The sequence below is a fragment of the Zosterops lateralis genome, assembly GCF_965231275.1.
Source record: "Zosterops lateralis genome assembly, contig: HAP1_HAP1_SCAFFOLD_143, whole genome shotgun sequence".
Lineage (NCBI taxonomy): Eukaryota > Metazoa > Chordata > Aves > Passeriformes > Zosteropidae > Zosterops > Zosterops lateralis.
The window spans coordinates 20,313-38,011 of record NW_028154540.1 but is presented as its reverse complement, the minus strand read 5'-3'; the positions used below and the strand labels follow the sequence as shown (position 1 = coordinate 38,011).

The 17,699-nt window shown below is 45.3% G+C and overlaps 1 long non-coding RNA gene across 1 annotated transcript; it reads left to right on the top strand.

Annotated features, from left to right (window-relative positions):
- The first annotated feature begins 10,043 nt into the window (after positions 1-10,043).
- On the top strand, positions 10,044-11,993 carry LOC310923615. The gene is made up of 3 exons (XR_014592656.1): positions 10,044-10,341; positions 11,546-11,768; positions 11,931-11,993. It is a non-coding gene; the product is annotated as an uncharacterized lncRNA (long non-coding RNA).
- The last annotated feature ends 5,706 nt before the right edge of the window (positions 11,994-17,699 follow it).

Sequence of the window (17,699 nt, the reverse complement as noted above, 5' to 3'; positions counted from 1 at the left end):
GGGCAGTGCCGGGGGCGGGGCTCCACGGGCGCGGGGCGGGTCCCAGGTGCCAGGACCCCGGACCCCACCGGAGAGTTCCACACCGAGCTCATGGAGCATCGGCATTTTCCGGCACCGATTTGAATCCCCGCCCGGCTCCCAATTGGCGGGCTCGCTGAGGCATCGGCAGCGCTGATTGGACAGCGGGTCCCGGGAACCGCCCCCGGCTCCGCCCCGCGCTCAGCACCGACCCCGATCCCCCCCGGCCCCGATCCCCCGGCACCCACAGGTGAAGCTGTAATGGATAACGAGGGGACACACCAGGCACAGGTGGGAGTTGTAATGGATAACGAGGGGGCGGTTTAAGAGGGGGAGCCTCAGCTCAGTTCGGTATCCAGCTGAGAGCAGTGAGTGCTCGGGTCCTGGCTGTGGCTCTTGGAGTGAAGGCAGGAGCACGTGGGTTTGGAGCGTCACTTCTGGAGGCAACGAGGGACAAACCTTTATACCCAGCAGCAGCAGAAGGTAAGCCAGTGTGGGTTTATAGGGGGGACTTTTTTTTCTTTTTCAGCTTCGTCTCACCAATCCCTTCCCGGTGCTCCCAGAAGAAAAAGGAGTTATGGAGACAAAAGGAGTTCAAGTTGATTGAAGAAATTCTTCTTCTGTTGCTGTCTGTGTTTAAACTGGAGAGATTTTCTTTTCTCCTGGAATTTTAATTAATAGTGGCCCTTCTTTGTGGCTTCTTTTCAATATGATGTTCTTAGGTGGTGTGTAGTGTTTTGTGTGACTTTTTTGGTGTTATTTATTGTGAGTAATTTGGTTTTTGAGTGAAGGTAACTTTATGTGGGTTTGTTTGTATTTGAGGTAGAATTAATTTAAGTAGCTCTTTTTGAGAGACTTCTGAAATGTGTTATTGGGGTTTTGTGTGTTGTGTGGAGGGATTCAGGTTGGGTAGAGCTGGTTTTTCTGTTTGGTGGTTTTTAGTGATTTATTGTGTGGCTTTATTCTGTTTGTAGGTGGTGTGATGAGGGATATGTGGTGTATTTATTTCATGTTAGAATTCGTAGTTCACATGGTCAGAGTATTTTTGAACTGAGTTTTGTTGTTGAATTATTTTTGGGGTATATTGTGTTTTCCGAATAATTGTTTTTTAAGGTTTATAATGGTGTAGTTGGCTGTGGTGTGAGGTGTAGGGGAGGCTTTTATTTATTTAGTGGTGGCTTTTATCATGGTGAGTGTGTTCTGTTTGTTTTAGTGGGTTTGAGACAGTGTGATGTAGTTAATTTTTTACAGGTTTTTTAATATTTATAATTAGATAATTGTTTGTTTTATTATTGGGGTTTGTTTATTTAGCCTGCTTGACTACAGTGTATGTTTCATATTTTTGCATAATTTAGGAGATATTGTTTGTAGTCAAATGGATCTTTTGGTTTTGTGTGTATTTATAGGTAGTCAGTTTGTTTTGATGGTTTTGAGGAATTATGGGTTTATTGAGTCAGGAATAATTGTTTTTGGTGCTGTTAATTTGAGTATATTTGTGCTGTTTTTATTTTTGTGGATTGATTTGTTTATTGTTCGGTGCTTCTCTGGGTTTTTCAGTCTGCAGCAGGTTTAAACAGTCAGAAGAAAAAGGAAAAAAAAAATCTTTGCTTTAGCTGGCTGAAACTAACAGAGAGCAAAGGAGATCTGTGTGCTGCAGTCTGTCTGTCCTTGGGCTGAACACACTGGACAGGTGTTGGAGTCCAGGGCATCCCTCTGGGCGCCCTGGGAAGTCACAGACCTCGGTAGAGAGGCCTGGGACCCAAGAAAGAGGGTCTGGGGTCTGTGCAGGGGGGTTTGCCTGGCACAGAGCCCAGGAAGACACAGTCTTTGATCTTGGTCCATGAGAAAAACATCTAACACAGAGAAGAATTGCAAGTCACAAAGGTGTTACTGAGAGTAGTGTAGTTATCACTGTGCAGAAGATTTTGTAGTTTTGGATTTTTAGAATGTAGATGCAAAGGGACAAGATGGTGGTTTTAGGGCGGTGCCCTGGGTTCTTCTTCTTCTCCCTTGGCATCCATCTTCTGCAGTGACATGGGCACAAAATAGTTTCAGTGGATTGGATCAAAGTAGAAATGATCGTGTTAGTATAGGTGATAGACATTGGCACAGAATTGTAAACAATGGGTACGTAGTTATCTGTATAAGAGGTAGCGACCTCCCATCACACGGGGGAGTCGCCTTGTGTCCGAGCTGCTGTGAACACCATGGCCGGACACAGGAGGGGAGTCGCCTTGTGTCCGAGCTGCAGTGGACATCATGGCCGGACACAGGGGAAGGGGAGTCACCTCGTGTCCAGGCTGCTGTGAACACCATGGCCGGACACAGAGAATTGTAAGATAAGAACTAATAAACAACGCGAGAAACCAGAAAACCAAGACCTTGAGACTCCTCATCATTCTCGCTCTGAACACCGAGCACCGAGCTCAGCACAGAACACAGAGACACAGAGTCAGACAGCAGACCCTAAATCCTTCAGAGGTCAAGAGGGAAAATCACTCCCTTCGTGCCCACACGAACCACCAGCCAGCTTTGGAATCTCGGGTGAGGAAACAACTGGATTGAAACCCCGAGAATTGGCGTCCCTGGGTGGGCACACGAGTGGGCACATGGATGGGCATGAACGGGCACGAATGGACACCAGTGTGGGCAGAATCGGTGCTTTCCAGTGGACACAGCAAAACCTCTTAAGGAAAGAAGACAAGCTGAGAAGACAGGGGAAGAAATCTCTAACCAGAGACGGCAGCTGATTGCAAATTCACCTCGGACGGACGAGTTCCAAGAGCCCAGGACTCGTCTCCTGAAATCTGCAGGTCGGTGATCAGGAAACCTCCGAACTGAATTTGAGAACACCTGCACTGCATTCTTCGATTTTGGTAAGAACAGTTAAATTTAGAACACGGGAGGAGACCCTCTCCCGGGAAAAATAAGGGAAAAACTTTCTCCGTGCAGCAGCAGTAGTGTAGTGGGGAGGGAGGAAAGAAACACCTTACCCGCTGGCCTCCAGCCAGCACCGGCTTTGTCTGTTGCCAGCAGCAAGCAGCGGTTTCTTTTGCTGGCCGGCAGCCAAGCAGGTTCTTTCGTCTGTTATCAGCAGACGGGTCTCATACACCTCTTACAGGAGGTGGGGAAGGGGAGAGCCATCAGCCTCCTCTGGGTTTTAATAGGAAAGGAGAGATACCAGCACCCTCAGGATTACCGCAGGGAGGTAAAAAAACCCTCGAGACAGGAGAGTCAGCAGATCTCCTTGAGTTTAGCACAGGGGAGACACCAACTTTCCTTGTGTTTGCCACAGTCCTCAGGAATTCAGTCCCAGAAATTCGTCTCGGGAAAGTCAAAACTTCTAATCCATCCCAAGATAAGAACATGCTTGTTTTCGAGGCATGTTCCGTGAGCACGGGACACTTGCCGCAGCAGTGGGGGAGGGAGAAGTGAGACAAAGTGCATCCAGGAGTCTTTTCAGCCCCCCTCAGACACAGCGCGTTCAGACACAGCCTGAAAGTTTTCCACTGCCCTTTCCCCTTCAGCGCAGGGACAGACAGAGAGAGGGGGGAAGGGGGAGTGGAGGAGACACCAGGAAAACAGGGAAAACAAGCCCAGATCGCGTCAGTGGTGAGAGATAACACTGCGGCGTGTGCGCGCGAAAGCGATCGCGATGGGGGCGGCCGGGGAGTGCCCCGTGTCGGGACAGCGCGGGCTGCGGGGGCGGCGCGGGCGGAGCAGGGCCTGTGTCGCGGAGCGCGAGTGAGGAGCCGGAACAGGCAGAGTTGGAAACTACAAACCCCAGAAAGCTTTGCGGTTGGCGCATGTGCAGACACAGAGCCAAGATGGACGGCGCAAGTGCAAAGCAGGAAACTACAAATCCCAGAAAGCCTTGCGGCAGGCAGGGAGCAAGTAGGATGCAGCTCGAGGATCACGATCGCTCCAGGCGGGACAAACCCCGACAGAGAGCGAGACGCGGGCAGCGCCGGGGCGGCACAAGCAGAGCCGAGGCAGGCGGTGCCGGCACAGGCAGGACCGGGACAGGCAAAGGCAGAGCAAGCAGAAGAGGCGTGGCCAGGGCGGAGAGTTTCTCTGGGGTGCCAGCCCCTCAGAGCAAGTGCTGCAGAGCCTGACCCCGCCCACAAGCGGCACTTCGATATTGTCAGTCCAGTTCCCTCAACTTTTCCTTTCAGCAAAAGGTAGCCAGGTTTCCCTTAAATTCACTGCACACATCCTTTCTTCATTTATCCTTCGGCTACATGCTGGGTTTACCCTTTTCTTAAGAGTTTTAAGTTTCCCACTCCTCATCCAGGAGAGGAAGGGTTTTTCTTAAGCAGTGCTGCACAGGGATTATGTGCAGCAACAAGAGTTTTAAGGTTCCCACTCCTCATCCAGGAGAGGGAGGGATGCCAGGGATGGCAGTAACCCTCAGGGTTAGGAGGGGCTGCATTCAGGCAAAATAATAATTCAATTAAAGTTACAGGTTTTATGAATTCAGAAGCAGAGATCCGGATTTCATTGGATGTTTGCAAAGCAGCTGCATGATCAGGAGCAAAAGACTTATTGTCATGACATGGAAAAGGATTTTTGATTATAGTATTGATGTATTTGGATCCAAGTTGATTTGTGTTTTAGTATTGTATTGACATTAGAAGTGATTTCTATGTGGTTTTAAGTTCAAGATTTGTTAAGTAAGTAAAGTTGAATTTAAGATAAGGATTGATAAAGTTTAAGTGATAGATTTATATTTTATGAATTTAAAGTTTTATTGTATGTAGGTTTTAAATGTATTTTATGTTAAGATAAGTTAAATAAGTTAAGTATATTAAGTTATAAGATAGATAAGATAAATAAGTTAAGAGAATAAGTTTTAAGAGAATAAGTTAAGTTTTAAGTTAAGTAAGTTAAAGTTAAGATAATAAATAAGTTAAAATAATAAGGTAATAAGTAAGATAAGTTGGTAAAATAAGATAAGTTTAAGATAATAAGTTTTAAGTAATAAGTACTGTGAATTGTATCATGATATACTTCAGGATCCTTCTTTATGTTCTTTAGTTGCTTAAGCATTTCATAATTGTTGTTGTTAAGAGCTTTGTTCCAAAAATGTATTAAAGGATATTACTTTGATAAGGTCAGGGTTTTGGCCACACCTTGACTTTAACTAGAGGAGAGATGTGTTCATCAACAAGCACAGATGTTGCATGTGAAACTTTTCCTGATGGATTTCAGGTTTGAACAAGAGTTGTGCATTTTCCATCAAAGTACAGTTTTAACTAACCTATGGCAAAGAAGCAGCTTTTGTTTCTGCAGATACAGAGCACAAGTGAATTTCTGCAAAGAATGTGGAAATCATGTCAAGCGCAGAAGCTCTGACGGCTTCAAGAGTGGAAAAGAAAGCATGCAGATGTGAACCAGTGTCAAGACTGCAGACATCTTTCATTCTGCGTGCAAGGACTTATATCTTGGGTTTTCTTTTCATTCTGTATTGCATGAATTTGTCAGATGGTTCAGAATCGATTCATGGAAGCATAGAGCAGTTGGGAAATGGAGTGAACAAACTCGGAGAAGAAACCGGATCATGGATGAATGGCATGTTTGATTTCTTCAACCTTTCACGGTTGTGGAAGAAAATTTTGAAAACAATTGTATATATTTTATCGAGACTTGTAATTCTTCTCATGATCGAGTCGTGTTTGCTTTAATGCATATGGCAAAGCAGCCAAAGAGGTGTTTTTTGTGAAAACAAAGGGGGGAGATGTTGGAGTCCAGGGCATCCCTCTGGGCGCCCTGGGAAGTCACAGACCTCGGTAGAGAGGCCTGGGACCCAAGAAAGAGGGTCTGGGGGTCTGTGCAGGGGGGTTTGCCTGGCACAGAGCCCAGGAAGACACAGTCTTTGATCTTGGTCCATGAGAAAAACATCTAACACAGAGAAGAATTGCAAGTCACAAAGGTGTTACTGAGAGTAGTGTAGTTATCACTGTGCAGAAGATTTTGTAGTTTTGGATTTTTAGAATGTAGATGCAAAGGGACAAGATGGTGGTTTTAGGGCGGTGCCCTGGGTTCTTCTTCTTCTCCCTTGGCATCCATCTTCTGCAGTGACATGGGCACAAAATAGTTTCAGTGGATTGGATCAAAGTAGAAATGATCGTGTTAGTATAGGTGATAGACATTGGCACAGAATTGTAAACAATGGGTACGTAGTTATCTGTATAAGAGGTAGCGACCTCCCATCACACGGGGGAGTCGCCTTGTGTCCGAGCTGCTGTGAACACCATGGCCGGACACAGGAGGGGAGTCGCCTTGTGTCCGAGCTGCAGTGGACATCATGGCCGGACACAGGGGAAGGGGAGTCACCTCGTGTCCAGGCTGCTGTGAACACCATGGCCGGACACAGAGAATTGTAAGATAAGAACTAATAAACAACGCGAGAAACCAGAAAACCAAGACCTTGAGACTCCTCATCATTCTCGCTCTGAACACCGAGCACCGAGCTCAGCACAGAACACAGAGAGAGACACAGAGTCAGACAGCAGACCCTAAATCCTTCAGAGGTCAAGAGGGAAAATCACTCCCTTCGTGCCCACACGAACCACCAGCCAGCTTTGGAATCTCGGGTGAGGAAACAACCGGATTGAAACCCCGAGAGACAGGGAATGCACAGGAGTGAACACTGTTTTCTTAAAACAGGCTGCGTGCTTTTTCTTTCCTTGCTTTGCTCTCAAAATCAGTCTGGAAGGTACAGAAGGCATTTTTGAAGGAGTTATTTTAAATTTTTGAGGTTTTTTGGTGTTTAAAATATTTATTTTGGAGGTGGTGTGTTTGAAGTTTTGGCTTAGTTATAATGAGATTATTTTATTTTTAATTCGGTGTTTTTATGGTTTTTTTGTAGTTAAAAGTTGAGACTTTTTTGTTATTTTATTAAAAGAAAATAGGATTTGTTTTTGTATACAGTGATGGGATTGGTGTATATGGTGTTGACTAAGGATTAAAAATTCTGTGGTTTTGATGTGTTAGGTTAATGAATTTATATAGTTTAAAAGATGTGGGTTTTATGCTTATTTAGTTAGAGGCAGGTCTTTAAGTTGGGGGTATGCCCAGATATATAAGATATGCATCTTGGAGGTTTTTTGAGGGGAATGGACATGGGGTATTTTTATTATATATTATATTATGCTATACATTATTATATTATATGTTACATAATATATATTATATTATATATTATTATATATATTATAATATACATCATTATATTGTATTATATTGTATTATTGTATTATATTGTATTATTGTATTATATTGTATTAGGTAGTTTGGCTATCAGTAATAAGAATTGGCTTTTTTTTTTGCTGGACTTTTGTTTGTGTTTCCTACAATTGATATATTTGTGTGGTCAGGGCAGTGGTGTTTCTGGTGCAACTCTGAGCATCCCTTATTGTTTGTGTGTTTCAGGTGGTCACTTGTCTCACACTGAGATCCTCTCACCCAACAGCCCTGCTGAGATCATCCGTGGATGTTTGGTTTTCTTTATGGCACCTGACTGAGACAGCAGGAATTTTCCTGAGGCAGAGACAGCCTTCCTTGGCACCTGATGTGGATTCTCATCCCTGAACATCCCAGAGATAAGTGAAGGGCTCAAAGCCACAGAGGGGATGAAAGTGGGGTGTGGGTTGGGAGTCACCGGGAGGGATTTTTGGGTCAGGTTTGGAGATGGGGATGTCCAAGCTGTGACCCCTTTAGGGCACGTGAAGGGAAGGTCTCACAGTGCTGAGGTGTGCAGGGCAGAGCAGTCCCAGGGCACGTTGTGTCACTTGTCTGTTGTGCCCTCAGTGTCTGTTGTGTGTTTTGTTTTGTGTGTCTTTTGCCTTAACCCTTCAAGGGGTCTTTTGGAGACCCCAGGCATCGTTCTTAACATCTCCCTGTTCCTTGGACAGGCACTGATATCATTGAACTTTGACTCAGGTGTTCAGACACACATCAGAATCCATCTCTCTTCACAACCATCCAGGCTGGTGCCTTTCCAGGTCTTGTTCTGAGCTGTATCCACAGCTGTGCACTGCTGTGATCCATTCTGGCAGATTAGGTCTTCTAAAAGTGCACAGCTGAGTGGAGGATTCTGACCTTGGGATTCTCAGGCATCCATCCCTGCGTTTCTTGGGATCAGTGATCCCGTTGGCATCTTCTTCCTGCAGGGTTCTCTGAGCCTGGTCAGCTCCCCATGGGTCTTACCTCGGTCATCTCATTGCGAGTTCTCTCGGTCCTCAGGGTCATTCTTCTTGCTGAGATGTTTCTGTCCCTGTTGTGTCCCCCCTTTTGTCCTGTCCTGTGTCACGGGTGTTGGTGTGTTTGGCCTGGAGCTGCTCTGCCTTGTTGCTCAGTCTGGGTGTGGGGGGAATGGGACAAGTCCTGGGGAGTTGAAATTTGTCATGTGGGGTGTAGTTGGGCTGTAGAGGGTATTCCTGGATTGACACAAAGTGTCTGGAGCTGTCGAGTTCTCCTGCAGCACTTTGACTCTTGTCCTGACTTTGTTTCAGGTGCAGATGGATTAAATCCATGGCAGAGTGCCCCATCCCGGGTGAGGGGGCTCCCCTGAGAAGGTCAGTCACTGTTTGTGTTTGCAAGGGAGTGTAAATGGTGGCCATGTCACAGCACTGCTCTTTGTCTGTATTTTTAGGAGGCAAAGCTGGGTCTCTGCAGTCAAGGTGAAGTGGACGAGGTGAGCAGTGATGAGTGGACAGAAGCAGTTACTATTGCTGAAGCCTCACTTGCTGGTGGAACTCTGAGCATCCAGTGCTGTGTGTTTTAGGTGTTCCACTCACACGATGCCGAGCTCCCCTCACCAGCCAGACAGTGGGAGCATTACAGGACTCTGTGGGGAGGCCTTGACCTTCTCCATTTGAAGGGGCCATCCAGGTGGGCTTTGGTAACAGCCAAGGAGTTGAGGTGTGTCAGGGAGGAGGAGCGAGGCTCTGCTCAAGTTTCAGCAGTGCCACATCACCTTGTCTGCTCTTAACCCAGGCACACCCCGCAGTGTTGGTGTCTGAGCACAGCTGGAGCACAGGGCCCGAGGACCTGGGTGTGCTCAGGAGGTGGTGAGTAGCAGAATTGCTGGTTTTTGGCCCATGTGCTGCTAAGATCACACGGTCACGTTTGCTTTTCTTTATTGTAGCTGACTGAGAGACACTAGCCCAGTGACAGCAGGAATTTCCCCGAGGGAGAGGTGGCCTTTTTTTGTACCTGACATGGATTTGCATCTCCAGATGTCCCAGAGATAAGTGGAGGGCTGGGAGCCACAGAGGGGATGAAAGTGGGGTGTGGGGTCAGGGGTGACCAGGAGGGGTTTTTAAATCAGGTTTGGAGATGGGGATGTCCAAGCTGTGACCCCTTAGGCTGTGTAAAGGGAAAAGTCTCATTTTTGATCCCAGTGCTGAGGTGTGCAGGGCAGAGCAGTCCCAGGGCACATCGTGTCACTCGTCTGTTGTGCACTCTGTGTCTTGTGTGTTTTGTTTTGTGTGTCTTTTGCCTTAACCCTTCAAGGGGTCTTTTGGAGACCCCAGGCATCGTTCTTAACATCTCCCTGTTCCTTGGACAGGCACTGATATCATTGAACTTTGATTTGGGAGCTCAGACACACATCAGAATCCATCTCTCTTCACAACCATCCAGTCTGGTGCCTTTCCAGGTCTTGTTCTGAGCTGTATCCACAGCTGTGCACTGCTGTGATCCATTCTGGCAGATTAGGTCTTCTAAAAGTGCACAGCTGAGTGGAGGATTCTGACCGTAGGATTCTCAGGCATCCATCTCTGCGTTTCTTGGGATCAGTGATCCCGTTGGCATCTTCTTCCTGCAGGGTTCTCTGAGCCTGGTCAGCTCCCCATCGGTCTTACCTCGGTCATCTCATTGCGAGTTCTCTCGGTCCTCAGGGTCGTTCTTCTTGCTGAGATATTTCTGTCCCTGTTGTGTCCCCCCTTTTGTCCTGTCCTGTGTCACGGGTGTTGGTGTGTTTGGCTCAGAGCTGCTCTGCCTTGTTGCTCAGTCTGGGTGTGGGGGGAATGGGACAAGTCCTGGGGAGTTGAAATGTGTCATGTGGGGTGTAGTTGGGCTGTAGAGGGTATTTCCAGATTGAGAAAAAGTGTCTGGAGTTTTCAAGTTCTCCTGCAGCACTTTGACTTTTGTCCTGACTTTGTTTCAGGTGCAGATGGATTAAATCCATGGCAGAGTGCCCCATCCCGGGTGAGGAGGCTTCCCTGAGAAGGTCAGTCACTGTCGATGATGAGAGTCACATATTTCACATTTATTGGCACTCCAGTGCAGGGCACCTGCATTTACAGCTCCAAACAAGTGAGTCCCTTGGTAACCCCCCCTGGGGAGCAGCTGGAGCCTGCTCTGGGCTGGGGGACCAAACACTTGGGGCTGACACAGCTCCACACTGAGGGGGCTTGGTAAAATGCCTTCCTATGTCCTGTGGTTGTTTATTTATTTATTCATTTATTTATTTATTTTTATTTTTTTAAGCTTTCTACAAGGCTTTAACCATCAACCTGGTAAAAATAAACTGTAATGACTGAAGACATGAGGGGCTGGCAGGTTATACACACCAGAGACAGCTTTTTTTTTTTTTTTTTTTTTTTTTTTTTTTTTTTTTTTTTTTGTTTGTTTTTTTTTGTTTTGTTTTCTTTTGTTTTTGTTTAATAGCTGTGAGACTTACATCTTGATTGTCAGACTCTTTTATGGCCAACATTTGTTAAAAACCTTACTTTGAGATATGCTGCTTCAATAACCAATTTATTGTAAAAATACCTTTAATGTCAGAAGATTAAGGCACTAACACCAACATGCCACCGCCTTAATGTTTAGCAGCAAAACTTGATCTTTACTGAAGTTAAAACTTCATTTTTTTTTCTGCTAGTAAAAGTTAATGAAGGTGTTTATCAGCTTTTGCTGGCCTTTGGTCATACTCAAGGTCATTAAAAAATTGCTCTACTGCTCTAAAATAATTACAGATTTTAGACCTCCCTCATTTTCTCCAGACTAGAAACATGTGAATTGATTTTTTATCTCCTTCCTTTTGGTTTGTGTGGGTTTTAAGCTGCATGGAGAAGGTGTCAGTGGACACGGCACCCAGGGCATGGTGCTGGGGAGGGCAGGAGGGGAAGGAACTGCTCAGAAATCCAGGAGCAGCAGTGGATTGGGAGCTGGTGATCCTGCCTCAGTCGCACTCTCCTGGACAGTCTGTGCAATGATAATATTCCTATTTCCCCTCCTGAACATGGAGTTGGAGGAGAACAGAAGTCTTCGCATTGGTGGGAAGGGGAACACCAGGGAACAACTGCTGTTTGTGTCCTCAGAGAGCAGTGGGGAGAGCCTGAGAGAAACACTGGCTGGCTGAGGGATAGTTGTGTCCCCTCTGGAATAAATCCCTGTGTCTCCTCAGAGCTGCTGGTTTGCAGTAGAGTTTGGGCACATTTTGCTGCAGCTTTGGTTTCTTAATAACTGGAGATCTATGGATTGCTGGGTGCTTCCCATAAGTTCTCCTATTTTGTAGGAGCTGCAGGGTGAGGTCAGTATTCTGAGGGAGGCCCTGGCAAAGCTGCCGAGGGCAAGGAACACGGAGCATCCGGGGGCTTCTCCCACCTGAGTTTCTCCTGGAGCGTGCTGCGTGTCATGCTGGATGTTTAACCTGGCTTTGGGGTGTTCTCCTGCGGTCCCAGCTCCAACTGCTGCCCCTGAGCCGAGGCCTTGCTGTGTCCCAGCACTAAACCCGGCAGGTGGGTCCTGCTTTTCCAGCCCTTGAATCCCATGGGCAATCCCAGATTCCCGGAGCTCCCCTGGGCACAGCCTGGACTCGCTCCCTGGGAGCTGCACTTCAGTCTGCCTGAACCAAGGACCTCCTGTTTGAAACTTTATTCCTGCTGTTTTTCCTCTTGCAGGTAGTTGGCAAAAAAGGAGAGAGCCAGTGGGAAGTGGAGCTACTGGAAGGACTTTTCTCTCTGACTCCTGCATAATTCTTTGACCATAACCAGAGCCTCGGTTTCATTTCCTGTCTTTTCCAATAAATCATTGCTTTCAGCTGGAATGTGTTCCTGGTGTCCTCCTCCTCCATGGATTTGTAAATAGAATTCCTGATTTTTCCTAAGTGGAATTTTGTTATTCCAGCAGTTGTGGCTCTTTTGTTCCACTGAAACTTCCCAACTCTGCTGAGAGTTTCTGCTGCCAAATAAAAATAAGATTGGAGGGTTTTTTGATTGTTACTCCCACAAATGGAGCTAATTCTTGGATAGGAGTAACTAGACCTGTTGAATTCCCACTTCCCTTTAAAATCAGAGCAGAGGCAGCAGATTTGAAATCATCGTTCCATGACCTTCCACCAAAAGTTTTCAATGTTAGAAATTCCTGAGCTTGTTTTCCAGGCAAGCTGGGATTTAGATATTATTCCTTCCTTTTATTTGATGCTTTTCCTCTCTCTGATTTTAGTGAGGGAATATTTATTTTTTCCAATTTTCCATTCTAATTGGAATTTTGGTACTTCTTAGGGGACATTTCCAAGGAAATTTACCAAAATAAGGATGGTCAATCAGGAATTGTTCAGCACCATACCCACAGAATTCTGGGAATTCCCAGGAGAACTTGCTAAGTTTTAATTGCCATGATTCATACCTTTGTAAAGTTAAATTTACTGCATTGTTAATTACATAAATCCCATTAAAACTTAAATACTGGCCTAGTTGTTGTTCCTTGGACACAAAGGGGTGGTTCTTTCCTGCCTTGGCACATGTGGCTGCTCATCCCAAGTGAGCTTCCCCATAAAACAGAATTTGTTTCCAAGCAAAACTGGGAGTTGTCTACTAAACCTTATTTTCTGGGAGGCACTGGGTTTGTTTTTCCAATCACTGCATAATCAAGGAAACTCCTGGAGCTGTGTTAGGCAGTGGCATGAGGGGAGATCTGCATTTATTTATTTTCTTCTTTTTATTATTTTTTTTTATTTTTGTATTTTTTATGCTCTTTTATTTTATTGTGGTTTTTATGGGGTTTTTTGTTTGTTTTGTATTCTTTCAAAAATTATATTTTTTCTTCTATTTTTTTAATTTTTAATTTTTAAATTACTTTTAGATTTTTTATTTGATTATTTATATTTTTATTTTCATGTTTTATTTAGCATTTTTAATTTGTATTTATTTTAATTTTTTATTAACTTTTATTCAATTTTATTTATTTTTATTTTATTTTTTCTTGTTTTCTTTTTTTCCCATACTCTTTCTTACCCAGAGTATGTGGAAGTTTGGCTGTAAGGAAGAAAGAAGTTGAAAAATAACCTCAATGTCCACTGGATGTCTGGATACAATTGAGAGTGCAGTTAGCAAAAACCCTCTATTTTCTGCTAAATTATAAAACCTGAACGGAGAAAGGTGTCAACACTGTGCTGCCTTGTTTTTTTCCTTTCAGGTCTCATTCTCCCCACGTACAGTATTACCAGGAATAACTTGATGTCAAAATGTTTTTCAGAGGTAGCAATAAAACTAAGTAGACATTTTATTTTGTTACTCTCTGAATGTCCTTATTTATTAACAAAGAAATTCAAAACAAAGCAAACAAACCCCACCAAAAGCCCCCATGAACAACCCCCCCCCCCCTCAGAAAACACAGAAAGAGAAAATATGCCAATATTATTCTAATGAAAATTAAACCTTTTCCCCTTAGAAAACCAGGCTAATTTAATTCCACTTAATTGTGGTTGTGATGTGTTAAGTTAATGAATTTATATAGTTTAAAATATAATTTAAACAAACAGGAATTAAAAAATAAATACAAACAAAAATACAAGTAATAAAGACAAAAATATATGAAAAATATCAATAAAATAAATTATTCCGTGTTATGTATAATATATAAAAGAGATATTAATATAAAAGATAATTTGTAATGATAAATATAGATATCAAAATTATAAATATAAAAATAATTGAAATATAGCCTAAAATAAAGGCTTTTTTGGTTTCAGTTTGGTTGATGGCAGGGTTCTTGGCGTTGTGGCTGGGCGTCTTTTGGGACATTTATTTTAGAGGATGTTTGGAAGGGCATTTTTGGCCACCTTTTTTGCCTCCACTCTGCCTGTCCCCTTGGCCCGAGGTGAGCGGCAGTGCTGCCACCCTGTGGGCACAGAGCGGTACTGCAGCTCAGCCCCGGGCAGAGGAGAGCGGCAGTGCTGCCACCCTGTGGGCACAGAGCGGTACTGCAGCTCAGCCCCAGGCAGAGGAGAGCGGCAGTGCTGCCACCCTGTGGGCACAGAGCGGTACTGCAGCTCTCCCCCGTGCCTGTCCCTAATGTGTGCAGCAGCCCTGGGCCGAGGTGAGCGGCAGTGCTGCCACCCTGTGGGCAAAGAGCGGTACTGCAGCTGTTCCCCGTGCTGTTCCCAGCAGCCAGAGCAACCAGGATGTGGCTGCTCTCTTTGCCAGGAGGTGAGGGGTGCGGAGCAGGGTGCCTGGTTTGCCCCGCTGCATTATGTTGCGGTGCTGCTGCATCACAGGAGGAAAGAGCTTGAGGTGCAAAGGTCTGAGTGGCATGGTGGGAAATGGGAGGTGAGGAAGGGTCGTGCTAAGGATGGAGTTAGTCAAGGAAGAGACATTTCTCGTCCAAACTAAAGATCTGTAAAATCCTAGCACTGCCTCGTGTTTAATGTGTTTTTACTTCATATTTATGTCATCACAAAAAGCAAGGAATGTAGATGTGACTGGTTCCCACTCTTGCAATGTGAAGATGTAAAAGCCTGTTGTGGTTTGAAAGCAAAGTGAGTGAGAGCCTCCAAGTCAAAAATACAATTTAACAGGTAGAAAGGTAAAAAAGTAAAATAAAATAAATGCAATAATACCAAAGACCACTGACAGAGTCAGAATACAACCTGAGCAGGATGGTGGAACAGTCCAGATGAGGTGGTCTGTGATCCTGTAGAAAGGTCTGGTATCTCTGCTCCTCTGGGAATCCAGTGGGTCGGGGCTGCTTGTACTGTCCCAAATCCCAGATTATATCCAGGTGAGAAGGCTTAGCTCCTCCCCCTGGGTGGAGCATCTCACCAAGGGATGATGAGTCATGAAGTGGGTCCTTGATGGCCCATTAAACAGAGAGAGCTCCTGGAGGGAGTTCCCTGTGAGTCCTGGGCAAGGCAGTGATGGGCCATGAGCAGAAGAGCGCAAAGGAGGGGCCTGGGAAAACACTGCCCCACCTGATTCCAACAGCTCATGAAGATGGTGATGGAATAAATACTTGTGTACATCCTACACTACAACCCGGGACAGAGCCTGAATGAGAGAGAGGGGACTCCAGGCGGCTCTTTAAAGGTGCTGTTTATTTCATAGATTGAAGTCACAGCAGTCATGGGTCGTGGGTAAGAGAGCCAAGCCTATAGCTGTCAGCATCAGCTTATAGGCAAACCTGAAGCCACTTTAGCTCCGGTTACAATGCATTATGTAGTTTTCTTTATTGAGCATCTTAATACATAAAATCCAATCAGCATTGTACACAATACCTTTAAATTTATAGCCTATCACAACTACTATTATTACCGTATTATGGTTAGTACTATCCAATCACATTGAGTTAGCATGTTACATTTTAAGCTTAAAGTTGTTTTTTCTCTTTTCTTGCAGTGGAAAATTCTTTGACTTTTTTTTACTTGGTAAAAACATGGTTTTGTTCGGCTGGGTTTCTCTCTTTACTTGGTAAAAGCATGTTATTTTTTGTAGATGCCTTATCCTTTGATCTCAACCATAAATGTTTTCTTCCAACTCATCCTAACCTTTGTTCAGTAACAACAAACTCAGCAATCCCTAACTTAAACATTTTTTTTATTCTCCTGTATCCAAACTTGCTTTTATTTCTATTCTGCTTTCAGGTTCTACATTCAGAGAGCTTCTGCTAAGCATTCATGTCTGTAAAACTCTACCTGCAAACCTTCATTGTTCCCAACATGAAGGTTTTTTACAGGCTCATGTATTACTCTGTCTTTTACTGCTTCAAGCTTGGCTTTTCCCTGGTTTTTCGATATCTGTGGCATCGGGTGTCACAAGGGGTTCCTCAGCAGGGGTTTTAGGAGTCGGTGCTCATTCTGCTTTTTCTGAAGGTGTGTGAAGGTGTGCTACCCCAATGGCTATTTTTTCCAGTGAAAAGTTTTCCACCTACGACCACCAAGGCATGCACGCGTTTTAATCTTGTAGCCAGATGTACTAAGGTTTTTACTTTCTAATCCAACACCCGTAGCAGATTTCTGTTTGGATTGTGTCTGCGAGAGTTGGGATTTGTGCTGGAGAGGTGCCATTGGGAAGAAAAGATGGAGCAAATCCTGAGTTACAGGGAAGAGGCCTATGTATGAACTCTATTAATATTTCCCTGTAATTCTGGGCATTAGGATTTGGCCTGGGCTGTCAGGACGAGTCTCAAACAATCAAACCGAGCCCCTGAACCCGAGCGTCTGCCGCTGTTTTTGGGAGGCTGCACCCACCATGGAAGCCAAAGCCTTTGAAGACCACAGGTAAGGGTAACAACTGTGCCTTTTTTTATCTTCTCCAGGTCTCTGGCAAGTGTCAGACAAGAAGGAACCAAAACTCCTCGGGGCCCTGAGAAAGAGACAAGCAGAAGATCCAGACGTCGGGAGAGTTTCTGCGAGTGCCTGTTGGTGAGTCTCGTTCGGTGCCATCCCTCAGTCAGCTCCAGAGGCGCTCCCGGAGCACATTCGAGCCGTGCCACGTCCGCACCCAGCCAGGTGTGGGCGTTTGCCCCTCACCAGCCCCGGCAGTTGAGAGCCGCAGGTGCCCCTCTGGTGGCAGAGGAGGCATCAGACCTGGCACGGTCTGAGACTCCTGGTCTGGGAAAAGAGAAACAAGAGAAGGAAGGATGAGAACCTAATGAACCTGGGAGGCAAAGAGATTAATAACCTACAGGATAGCAAAGAAGTAAGGACTCTGTAACTTGGGACCAAGGAGCACAGAACCAATGCTTTTCTCTGGGTAATTTTGACTGCACCAGTCTGTGAAAAAGCCAGTAAAAATCCTGCGTGATGGAATGACTTTCTCTGTACGAGCCAGGGAACGTAATGATAAAATGATTCCCGTTGCACGTCCTGGCTAGAAAGAAATCACGCCTTGATTCTCTAAGCCCCAAAAAATTGTTGTTTCAATTCCCGAGTTTTTGCTTTTCCTGCAGTTTCTGTGGCACGAGCCAGAGATCATGTGCATTGACTCGAACGGTGCGGTGTAAATTTTCTTTCAGAATCTCTGTAAAAAAAATGAAATGCAGTCCCATGAAACTGGGTTAGGCCAGGCTTAGACACCAGGCCACAGCTCACGGGCCAGCGATAATGTCCAGGTTTTAAGGTAAGAGTTTAGGGCCAGAGGACAAGGCAAAGCTATAGCCTAAGGGACTGATGTTCTGCAGGGTGCTGGAAGAGACACTTTCCAGAGCCACACTTAAAGCCAATTTGCCTTCCAAGGTAGTTCAGCCACTGGATTTCCTCTTCCCACTCGGATGGCAAGGCTCGGCATACCCACAGTGGAAAGGAAACTGAGTTTAGCCTGGTGGGGTCTCCTCTTCAGCAGAGAACAGAGCGTGCTCAGGGCAGCCACGCTCACCTTCCTGACGGTGTACCAGGGACCCAAAAAGCTACAAAGCAAAAAGACTCCTTCAAGTGACTCACTTTCCATCATAAA